This window comes from Biomphalaria glabrata, chromosome 2 (assembly GCF_947242115.1).
Source record: "Biomphalaria glabrata chromosome 2, xgBioGlab47.1, whole genome shotgun sequence".
NCBI lineage: Eukaryota > Metazoa > Mollusca > Gastropoda > Planorbidae > Biomphalaria > Biomphalaria glabrata.
In genome coordinates this window covers 3,592,110-3,605,189 of record NC_074712.1, presented here as the reverse complement: position 1 = coordinate 3,605,189, position 13,080 = coordinate 3,592,110, and positions in this window count along the sequence as shown.

The window sequence follows — 13,080 nt, the reverse complement described above, 5'->3', positions numbered from 1 at the left end:
AATGTTAAATAGTAGGTTTAGATCAGCTTAGAAATCAACTAAAAAAATATGGACAAGAATTATTTGGTTCAGAATAAAATGAGACATTTTACTAATTAAAACAGCCAATCAAATTGCAACTACAAAATGGGTGTCAGTGCCAAAAATGGCGACTAATGTGTATTGGAATCTATTTGTAGCTTGTTTCTCGAAGGAACCTTAATTTGATGTTAGAAAATATAAGTAGATCGAACGCACCATGCACATTTACTACATTAAGAGCTTCATAATTTCATGTGTTGGGATAAATGGACCACCGCAAATATGTAATTTAAGTTTTTGTTCTTTCCGCGGACCAAGTCAACAAGTTGAAATTAGTTACGACTACGATAACGATGATTCCAGAAAATCAACAAGCATGTTGAGTTGGTGATGATTAATGTCATCGAAAATTTGTCATCACATAAAATATTTCTTTAAGCTTGTTTTAGAGTTGTTGATAAAAAATGGAATTCTTTGAAGCCATATGTTGGATGTATTTGTAGATTAGATCTAGACTTATTCTAGACTAAATTGCTAAAAAAAAGACCTCAAGGCTCAACACATAAAACTAAAACATTCAAATCCAATCATTCACTGATTCACATCAACTTGAATCTTGTCTTGAATGATAGATCTAGTTTTATACCCCATCTGCCATCATGATCATCAAGCTACAACAATGCAAGTCACTGCAAGCATCTAGATTCTAGATCTAAATCTAGAATCTAATTCTTACGTTATGTCACATTTTCAATAACTAGTGTCTAGATTAGTCTAGATCCATTTGATAGATTATAGTGAACTTTAGACTTGAGAGAAATGTCGCTTCAATGGAAAATGCACACAAACTTTCCTTTTACAAGAGTTTTAGTGTTAGGAATATTCCTTTTCTTTCTTGGACTCGCAAGTATGATTATTTCTATCATTGCATTTGTCACTCAGTCTTGGGGGCATTATGTTGGAACTGGAATGTGGGGTGGCTCTACTATCTTAGCATCAGGTCTAACAGCAATATTTACCTCCAGACTCAAATCACTTGCAAGTGTAAAGACATTTTGTATATCTTCATTGATCGCTATGTTTACATCATTGACAATGCTCATTTTATCAGCTGGTGGCCTAACGTTGACTAGCAGTTTTTACACTCGTATTGATCCCTCCGAATATTATAAAAGAACTTCTAATCTCATTCATTCTTCATTATTGGTCATATCAGTATTTTGCTTGTCAGGAAATATACTGGCTTTAATAGTTTGCTGTAAATATATATTCTTTGAGCATCATGAAAAGCCGAAACATAGACGAAGACACAGAAATTTACCAGAGGGATCAACTAGATCAACAACACTCTTACGCGGCGGGGCACCCAACATCAACAGCTCAAGATCCACAAACAGTCGAACCCCTCTTCAAAATGATTCTTCATCCAGAAGGCATTCTGATAATACTGATGTAAACAGAGTTCAAATTGAATACCGTAGATCTCATAGGCGTACAGCATCTGACCAGCTTCATTCAAATTCCCGCAGACAAAGACACAGCCACCAAGAGACTGGAAATACATGTAGTAACAACAGTAATTTACTTTCTCCTAGTGGAGTACGGTATTATCTTGATAGAAGAAATGCAAATAGCCGAAGTTCTAGCCAGGGACGGGATGTTAAAGATTTGGATAGGCTAAACATTCATCCTTTCAGAAATTCTTGTAGTGCTAATAGTAGATCAGGAGTGCAAGCTACTATACAAGTGCGACTTTCTCAGAGTCCTGTGACCCATGAAATTCGTCTTCCAACTGAATTTGATGAAGAGGAATTACCACCTTATGAAGTTGTTGACCCCAGAGCACCCGTTGATGAAAATGGTGAAACAGCTTCAGATAGTGGAGATGAATCTGATACTGAAAACTCATCAAGTACAGAAGCTGAAAGTTACAATGTTGAAGTAGGATTGGACGGAGCAGAATCTTTTCCCATGGTACCTCTTCAAAATGCCAACAGATCTGAAACAAACGAACATAATGGTAATTTGCAAAATTGTAACTCTTGTGAAGCTGCATCACATCCATTATTGTTAAATTCCTGCACTGGCCATCACTTGGAATGCATTGGTCACAGGACAGACTCGACTGGCCATCAGTTAGAGAGACAGGCTAACGGCGTGCCCATTGTAAAAAGAAGCAATAAATTAACTAACAGTGAGCTGACTGGAGCCACTGGAACTATGATAGTAAGAAAAGACTCTAGTAGATCTAATAGACCTGTACTCAGTTACATCAATACAAATATTTCTGATCAGTTCGGAGATTATGAACGCTTGGTTTCAGTATCTCCTGAGGTTTGTGCCATAACGGGTGAAAGTCCAGAACTTCACCTTGAGCGCCACTCTTTGCATGAAAACTTTTATGAAAATGGGCCTTGTTATGAAAACGTAAGGTGTGTTGGCAAAGGGTTAATGGAACCTGGCCTGAATTATTTATCCAAGGCCTCATCACCGAAAGTGACGACAGATAATTGTGATGAGGTTAGGAATGTGTCAACGTCTGGTAGGAATGTTCCCATGCAGGTTCTCTCGTTATCTCCACAGCTGTCCCCCTCTTCTCCACCACTGTCCCCGGGGAACATTGGTTCCTCTATATCAGCTTTCAGACCTGTTGGATCTCTTACCCACATTGAACATACTTGCCTCAATGACAATTGCTCAGTTCACAATTCTACTGTGGAAACTGTACATCCCCCACATGCATCCCCGTTGCCACACAGACTTGAGCTCAGAGAGGATAGCCCTTCTGACGTGACGTCCAGATTCAAAGAACAAGGAGCTATTCCAAAAAATGTTAAAAGTCGAGAAAATGTAACACAGAAAGTAGACAAGTCAAATCTATCCTGGAAAAATATCCTTTTACCTTTGTCCTACAACCATTCTGAAAGTGCATCGAACGAGGGAGAGAAAAAGTTGCCATCTAAAACTATTCCATTCACTGACTCTGATACCGATATATCAAAGCCTTCAAAATTAGAACTGTCTTCATTTGAGTCCTCAAAGCTTTCTCCCAGAGTGTACCCTCTAACAGCTCAAAATTTGTTATCGTCAATAAGACCAACAGTTGCATCACCAACATCCACGACAGAGTCCACCCTGGGAGCAGCGGCTAGTTTTACTCAGTCTAGATCAAATAGCAATGATGATAATAGCAAACAAACTGTTGTTCACCCCCATGTTTCCCCTATTCAGAATCCAGTCACATCTTCAGTGAAAGAGGCAAGTACTCAGGCCAGCAGTGTCTCAAGATGGCACTCTTATAGAATGGGTGGCACCCAATCGCTCTTACAGTCTCGACGCGATGAAATGCAGAATTCTCATTTGTCTCGTCAAGCGTTGGAGCTGTCCACAAGGTCCAACAGGCCGTCAAGTATGCCAGCGTCAGGAGGAATTTCAGCTCTTGCAGTTGTAACAGGAAGAACAGACGCTGCAGCTTTACCCCCAGCTGAAGTGCCTCGTCCTCTTTCACTTAGGTCTTATCTCGTCAACCCATCTCAGCAGATTCAGCACTCACAGTCCTTGGCACTTCGACAGAATCATTTACATCAGCACTACCCTCTTCAGCCTCAGCAGCCAAGGCTAGGGGTCCAGTTGCACCAGCGCCGCCACCAGCAGCACCAGTTACAACAGAATATTGAATCCCAACAGCAACAGCTACAACAGCAGCAGCAGCAGCTTCAACAGCAACAACAGCAAGAAGGTAATGAGCAACTGCAGCCGGCCAGAAACGGCAGACCTCTGTTCTCTGTATTGCTGTAGGCTGACTCAGTGACTTAGAACTAAGATTTTTAAAAGCAATTTTATCTTCAACTGTGAGAGCTACCATTTAGTTGAATTTTTAACTGTCTCACTCTTCAATGACTCAATCTACACTGGACTTAGATACTCCATCAAAAAATGTGTATATATTGTGTAATACTGAACAATGTATTTATTGATCTATCACTTCTACCTACATTTAGTGTGCAATTTCTTTGTGTATAAGTATTATAGTTATTCTACAATTCACATGATATGTGTGTTCTTAAGCCTTAAAGACTTGCTAAGGTTTTTGTTGTTTTTTTTTTTGCTTCAACTATTTTTTTATTCAAAAATCAAAGTACTTAAAAGTCAGTAGAGTGGAGGGAGCATGGAGAAAGGTTCGTCCAAAGAAAAGCTGGCTGGATAAGATAAAAGAATGGACCGGTCTCTCTCTTGATATTCTGCCAAGAACAGTTTCTGATCGGGAAAAGGGGAGGGATTTAGTTACATGAACTGTCACAGCACCTCTACAACAAAAGTCAAGAGACAAATGAGAGGATGACTTTGTAGCACTGAAATTTTGTATCTCTGTCAATAGAAGTGCACTTGTACTGGAACAATAATCAAGTAAGAAACACTTCATATAGTATTTTAAAAAATTCTGAAATAGATTGAGCAATAATGATTGAGATATTTTTTAAATTTTTATTTTTATCATTCATAAAAACTAATTATATTGTTTAACTAAAACTGAAATTTTCAATGGACCATTTATTAATATACATTTTGAAGTTAGGTGCAGCTAGCTTATTATGGTTTGTTTTTTTCAATTGTCTGGTCCTATCACTCAAACGTAGCTTAAAGTGACTTTAAATTGTTATTAAAAATTGACAAATGTAGTCTGTGCTGATTCAATTCAATTTTCTTTTTGTAAATTTGATTAATGTTGCATGTGTTCAATTTTTTTCTGAAGCTCCATTTCATGTTTAATTAATACAAAAAAATGATTAGACATGTTCTCTACTCAAATGTACTCTAAGAAGTGTGCATGACACATTTAAAACATGTTCCTTTAAAAATGTTTTTTTTTTATTTAGTGATGGCATTTACCTTTCAAAACTCTGTATTACTTGAATGTGATTTCAAACAAATTATTTGTTTCACTCCTACTTTCACTTCAAACTTTACAAGCTGCTGACTTTTTGTTTTTCTGACTTTACAAGTATTTGTGATGGATAATGTACATATACAAATATCTAGTTTATGTCAATCTCCATGACAACTGATAGAAAAACTAATCTGGATTTTAGTATTCATATGTTTTTATTATGAAATAAGGGATATTTATTTAGATTTTTTTAAAAATCAACCAATGTTTTATGACAAAAGCTAAAAGTGAATTGGTGAATGCATTATAAGAGTGTTTTATTCTGTGACATCAAGATTGAATTTTTATTAAAGAAATGGTTTAATTATTCTTTTGACATGGTTAATTAGTGAATCTGTACGCTATAAAATTAGTGTTTTATTCTGTGACATCAAGATTGAATCTTTATTAAAGAAATGGTTTAATTGTTCTTTTGACATGGTTAATTAGTGAATCTGTACGCTATAAAATTAGTGTTTTATTCTGTGACATCAAGATTGAATTTTTATTAAAGAAATGGTTTAATTATTCTTTTGACATGGTTAATTAGTGAATCTGTACGCTATAAAATTACACTTTAACATTAACCTTTATCAAAAACATTTTGTTTTAAGTTCTTAATTTAAAAAAAAAAAATGTTGATTACTAAAGGTTTAAATTTTTAAAATTTGTCTAAAAGATAAAATGCAGAAAATCTGTGATAATGGCTTGCAAAGGTCAATCTATCTCACATATAGTTACAAGTTTATGATAGAGTGTTACGATACGTTACTTTCAGCTCTGAAACATGAGATGTTTATGGAAATTGAAAATAAAATATATTGTAGATTTTCAAGGTAAGCTAAATAATGTCCAGGGTGCTAAATGGGGCTTCCTTTTTGTCAACTAAATAAAATAGAATTGAGATATATAATGTTGACAGTATCTCAATAAAGCACAGTTGATCTTTGCCTCAAATCTCCTTTATTAGTGCTAGTTAGTTAACAGAGAGAAAGAGTTAACCATTTTTGTTTTTTTTTAATTATTTAAAAGCTTTAATTCATATAAAAAAAAAGTTTAATGTTCCGTATTGAAATTATTTTGACACCTGATACACCAAATATCTAGCTATTTATAGCTTTTCTGCCATGTATGAAATTCTCCACTAATTTATTTCTGTATTATATGTCAACAATCCCATCAATTCTGCACATTTGTCTGATTTACTAAGGCAAACATAACATACTAGTAGATAAGATCAATCTTTGTACTTAAGCTGATATAAATAAGATCAATCTCTGTACTTAAGCTGATATAAATAAGATCAATCTCTGTATTTAAGCTGATATAAACAAATAAATAAGATCAATCTCTGTACTTAAGCTGATATAAATAAGATCAATCTCTGTACTTAAGCTGATATAAATAAGATCAATCTCTGTATTTAAGCTGATATAAACAAATAAATAAGATCAATCTCTGTACTTAAGCTGATATAAACAAATAAATAAGATCAATCTCTGTATTTAAGCTGATATAAACAAATAAATAAGATCAATCTCTGTATTTAAGCTGATATAAACAAATAAATAAGATCAATCTCTGTACTTAAGCTGAAATAATATAAACAAATAAATAAGATCAATCTCTGTACTTAAGCTGATATAAACAAATAAATAAGATGGATCTCTGTACTTAAGCTGATATAAACAAATAAATATGATAAGTCTGTGTACTTAAATTAAGCTGATATAAAATGTATTTAAACTTTGTTTTTCAAAATATCTTTGTTTCTCTTTAAAATATATTTCACTAATTTTGGCATTGGAAAAAAACAACAACAAAGCATTAAGTAATCTTTCAAATCTTTGTATTTATTCTTGTATGTGCATGTGTGTATATAAATATATTTTTTTTTTTTTCAGAATACTTAAAATGTTATTTGTTATAATGCAAAGAAATGTTTTGAATGGGCAGATGTAGGGGGAAGAATGACAGGCTTGTGGTGAACATTCACATGGTTATCTCTCTTAGTTTATACATTTATTTTTTTAACTATCTTATTTTCTACAATGTACTTTGTAATATGCTCATGTTTGATTCTAGTATGTTTTATTTTCCATAATTATAAAAGTATCATGTTTTTTAAATGAGACCTCACAATCACAATAATGAAAAGAACTTTATTTTTTAAAGCTATTTTTTAAAATTATTATTATATATTCTATAGAAATGTATTCAACAGATGAAAAAAAAACCTTAGTCTTTGAATCTTCTTTCATGTCAAAGTCTAGATGTGGCCCTCTTCAGATTTTACCTATAACAATGTGGAGCAATAGTTGTCTTCTATAAATAGATATTTTTTTAATTAGCGGGAGCCACGTAAAAAGTGTGTACTTTTGTTTTGTAAATGTTTAACAAAATGTACATAATGTCAGCAAATGAATGGTTAGGTATGGGTGTGCTAGTTTTAGTGCGATAGATGTTTGTTTACTGCCAAGAAAAAAAGACACCAACTCAGGATTAGTTTTGATATTTTTTTATTTATATTTTTAATGCTTATTATTCGTGTGTTTGTATGTGTAATGTGTTATTATATTTGTAATTTGTTTTATTTGTAATGCATATTTAATGCAGTTAAGATTCTCCTTGTCCACTAAGGCTTAAGACCATTACCACTTCCGGCGTTAACAGCTTTGCGGCCAATTTTGTATTCTTTTGTAGTTTGTAGTTGTTGTTTTTTTTCTGTCAACTATTCGGTGACACCTCAAAATATGTCTCTATAGCTTGAGTTTATTCTCAAAGCAACAAAAATCTTATAAGTACCTCCTCATGAAGACACTGCATCATAGTATTTCTGATTTCTTGGTCATAGCGCACTACCATCCTTAATAATCTCACAGAGCTTTTACCTTAAATCATCTTATTGACACTCTAACTATTGAATGGAAGTGATGATTGTTAGAAAGCAATCTTATTATTCCATTGACACTCTCAACTAATATGTTATGGTTGTTAAATAGCCTAATATCTTTTTTAGCATTCATTAAAAACATAAAGATAGCAACTTCAAGTGTATAGTTTTTAATATTTAAAACGCTCATAAAATTGATCTACTAATCTGTGCAAATAACCTAAAAAGTTGATGTCACTATTTTTATACACATGGTATTTTCAGAGAACTCTATTTTTATACTATTCAATTTGGAGTATATTGAGATTGAAAGAATAAAGTTTCCATCTGTTATTCTATGCTTGAGTACAGATTCCTAACAACATGAATAATTATTGGCTTGTCTAGTGTTACTGTTAAGTTGAATGAATATTGCCAGGTTGTGAAGACCTTGAATATTTGTCTCATTTTTGTCATTGCCTAGTATACTGACTGACTTGTTTTAGTTTAGTTATAGTTATCTTCCCTTATCTTTGTTTTTATACATATATCTTGTGTGTACTAGTGCTTTGATAAAGAATTGAATAAATGATGATCCAAAATCATCTGTGCTGACACTAATGTAAATTGAAATGGCATTTTTTTGTAATTGTTTGCATTTGACAACTATTTTTATTGAATGCTATTTATTTGTGTAACCAAATGTACCATTTTATTCTTAACAATAAATAGTAATGTAGTAATGACTATTTATGTTTTATTATGTTCACTATGTTTGCAACTTGATTGTTTTGTTTGTGAGTCCCAAAATGTGTACTTTGACACTTCATTTGTTTGTTAATTTTTCAAAAAAAATAATGTATAAGCCCACTCAAATGTCTGTACACCAGGGGTTCTCAACCTGGGGGTCGATTGACGATTTGCCAGGGGTCGCCTAAGACCATCGAAAATACGGATTATTATTGTCTATTCTTCTATTGCTGTGTGTGTGTGGGGAGGTCGCGGGGGATTGTAAAAAGGGGTCACTGAGCTTAAAAGGTTGAGAACCACTGCTGTACACTAATGGACTTGTCCACATCGCTTGAATTATATGAACAAACATGGCATGTAACATATAGCAGCAATTTTTCACGTCTGCTGTTAAATAGTAGAACAGGTTTTAAATTGAACATTGTTATCCCATTATCATACATGGAGAAGAAATTCTTCTGAACAAAAGCAAATCAAAATAATTTAAAGGTAAAATTTTACGAAACATACATTTTTTTTTAGTAGTTTAGCTATGCATTGAGAAATGTCTTTGTACATAACTCTAGTGTGCCTTAACAAGGCTTTTTGTATGAACTAAATCTATTATAAAACTGCCAGCTACTGTAATCATACTTGAAAGGGTTTCAATCCCAAGCCTTGTTTTGTATAATTCAAAGCAGACATTTTCAAGCATGCCAAATTAATGCAATCGTAAATCGATCAAATCATGTATTATATTGTATGAATCAAATTGTGTGTTTGCTTTTATGGTCGTCAGATCAAAAGTTAGCTCTCTATCTTTGAATTAAAGATGTTGAATCCTATTTTAGGATATAGAAACTCACCAAGTCCACCCAGCTCTTAGTGTGAATTAAAGATGTTGAATCCTGTTTTAGGGTATAGGAACTCGCCAAGTCTACCCAGCTCTTAGTGATTCCTTGATTTATGTCAACTTCATACTCTTTGTTAACTGTTGATTACAGAATCAGCTAACTTCACTTCACCAACCATACCATAGAGATTATTTGGTCTCCAAAGGGAATTGAACTTTAAAAACAAATATGTCAACAAATTATGAAGAACATTGAGTAATATGAGATTTAAAAAAACAACTGCTCAATGTAATGTCCTCAAAGTTTTATACAATACTTTATTACTAATTGACCTATGACTTAAATGTTTTCTCTTGTTTCAACTCAGCAGCATTATTGTCTTGTTACTCTGTTATCTTCATTTGTGAATCATCCATTGACCATCAATCACTAACATCAGATAGTTTAGGCAAATGTAAGATAGTAGACTGTAAGACAAATTTCCTCATGGATAAAAAAGATGATTATTATTATTATCTTTTGGCAAGCTCAAGAAGGCTAGTAGTATAATGTGTTCACCTAAAAGTTAGGGGAAATATATGTCATCTATTAGATTGATTAGCAGAAGAGTTTAAAATATTAAAATTTCACTTACCAGTACTGGGAAAAGTAGCATTCATATTGGGTATTCAGCCTTTTTGTTGGAGCTACTCTGATGAAATTTTAAAAAAAGACAAGATTCCCAAGTGGAAGAAACATATTTTTCTGTGTATATTTGATGAAAACTTGGGGTGTACTTGAAGGGTTCAGAAAAAAAAAAAAGCTTAAGGCAAAACTAGGGTAGAGTAAGAGTAGCTTCCAACCAATCAGAACTTTTGCATACAATTTATCACCTCAATGATGAAAAGCATTTTTATGTACATTAATCTAGCTGCTGAATGAAGAGTTTATCATTGTTACATGTCTGTATTTTTAAAAAAAGGTATATTTTGCTACCATGTTACACTTTATCTAGTGAGCAATGTTCATTCTTCCACAATGTTTTGTTGCATTAGTCCAACATTTCTAGTTACAGATTGGCTCTGAACATTTTATGAACAAAATAGATGAACCTGACAGAACTCTGAACTGAATGCATGACTTTATCTTCTTTGTGTAATTGCTGTCTGCACTTGTAGGATACAATTGTATAGATTTTTTTCAATGTTTGAAAGAGAATTGTATTGCCATTCTCTTGATTCAAAAAGTGTTGTAGTTTGTGGCTAGTACCACGAGGAAAATAAGACCATGGGAGTGTAGGACACTATAGCATAAACACATAATGTTCAAATAGTCATAAATGTTCAAATGTAATAAAGTTCTATGATTCAAAAGAAAAACATTTCATATTGAGATCTTCATCTTCAAAACGTGTGACGTCTCTCCATTCTACCTCAGCTGTTTTTTTTTTGTTTTGTTAAATTGTGGGTGTCATTAAGAACAAAGTCAGTTTTATTTTTCACTATGCAGCTGTTGTCAACACACAAAAAAATGTTTAAAGATCTATTTCTATCATTTATTTATACTTCAACTAAAAATATGACTCTGGCATAAAGCAATGTAACTCTTGAATGTGTTGTCTGACACCCATGACACTACACAGTGTCACTTGATTTTTTAGCTACTTTATAGCACGAGGCATATTGTATGAGGAATATTTTAATGCGGCAGTCCAATATTTCAATGGACTTTGTTTTGAATAATTGCTTGATCTGTGTCTGTGTGTGCTGTTTATAATTTGAAATGACAGTTTTAGTTGCATCAATAGTTGTCATCTTTTTTTTTTCAATTGTTTTTGTTCCCCATTTGAACCAAACATTGTATTAGAATTATTTTATTAATGTATTTTTTTTTTATGCTGCATTTTTTACAGGTCTGCTGTTGTATAGCTCATTTTGTTGTGAAGAAATTTTTTAGTTGTTTATTAAATCGTCATGTCCACAAGATTAGCATTCTTTGCTAAGACACAAACTGTTGCCTGATTTTTTGTTCTTTAGCCATTTTAGGCCAAACTAAACCCCCTGACATTAATTTTAGTATAAAGTCAAATTATCTCATATTCATGACACCATGACAACTGGTGCACTGAAGGCTCAGAGCATTGAGTAGTGTCAGTTGATTTGGCCAAAGAAATAGGATTTTATAAAATTAGTGGGACTACATTATTCAATCACTAGTACTTCCCGCCACCTGCATGCAGATTTAACCTAATTACTATGAGATTGGGATAATATACTCTTGTTCTCGCAGTTATGTAAGCGTGTTATTTTATTCATTTTTTTAAAGACATTTAAAACATATTTATCTTATTTTATATAAATACAGATGTTACTTCAAAAAAGAATATGATTGCGTCCTACGCGTCATGCATTTAGTCAATGAGAATTAATTAGAGCACCTGAGTGAAAGGTGACTTGCTACATTGTATGGATAGACTACAGATGTATATGTCTACATTTTGACTTTGTTTTTTGTTTTTTTTTTTCTCTAAGGAGAAGAACAAATATTTTGTCATTTGTTTTTCTGAACAGTGTATATAACAAAGCATGTCTGTATATAGGTCAGTGTAACTTCCTCCCCCCCCCCTCCAAGTCAATTGTGTTTTTTTTATTTTGTTTATGTTTTTGTGGCAAGTGACTTGGTCAACTTTTATCAATAAAACTATTACTTTTGCCTGATGAATGTGTTCCATATTGTTTTTGGTATGAAGATGTCAGGGGAAATAACTCAATCAGCCAGTACTTGATTCCTGATATCTGTATTACATTAGTTAAATATATATATACTAGTGCAGTGATGCCAAGCCTTACTCCATGTCACGGGCCACATCAACGAAAGGATGCAAAAATGACATTGACCCTATTTGATTAGAAACCCGTTGATCCTGTATTGACATTGACTAATGGTAGACTAGATGTTATAATCTTCACTTTTGATGGAACTTCAGTAATTACCAAGATATGGTTGTGATAACAGGGTTTGGGTATTATACTACATTTTATAGAGCAAACAATTGGAGGTCAAGGTGATCACGTGTTTCTTCAGACTTTTTTTTTTTTTTTTTCGAAACTAGAACTCTCCAAACACCACTAAATAGTTTGGTTTAGAAAATGAAATGTGTCTGGGAAAAACTTTTAAAAAAGTAAAGTGCTCTTTTCAGATCTTGTAATCTACAAGGCATCTTTTATGTGGCCCACGGTTAACGAGGGTGTCATGTGGCCATTAATAATAATAATAATTTTATTTATAAAGCGCTGTTAACAAACAAAATGTAGGCTCAAGGCGCTGTAACAACATTACAAACACGACAGCTAAAATGACTAAAAAAGTTTTAAACAGATAGGTCTTAATGTTCTTCTTAAAAGTGGTGTAGCATGTTGTCTGTCAGATCAATGGGGAGTGAGTTCCAAACCTTTGGTCCGTGCACTGAAAAAGCCCGCAGACCGTAGCTTTTGAGGGAGAAACGTGGCGCCACTAGAAGCGTTGAGTCAGTTGAGCGCAGGGCTCTCTGGGGGACATATGGAGTAATCAGTTCGCTAAGGTACAAGGGCATCTCTTAATTATAGATACACTGATGACAAAGTATGGCCACCTTGTAGTCGATTCTCGGTTTCACAGGAAGCCACTGGAGTGTGCGCAAGAGCGTAGTAGCCATGACA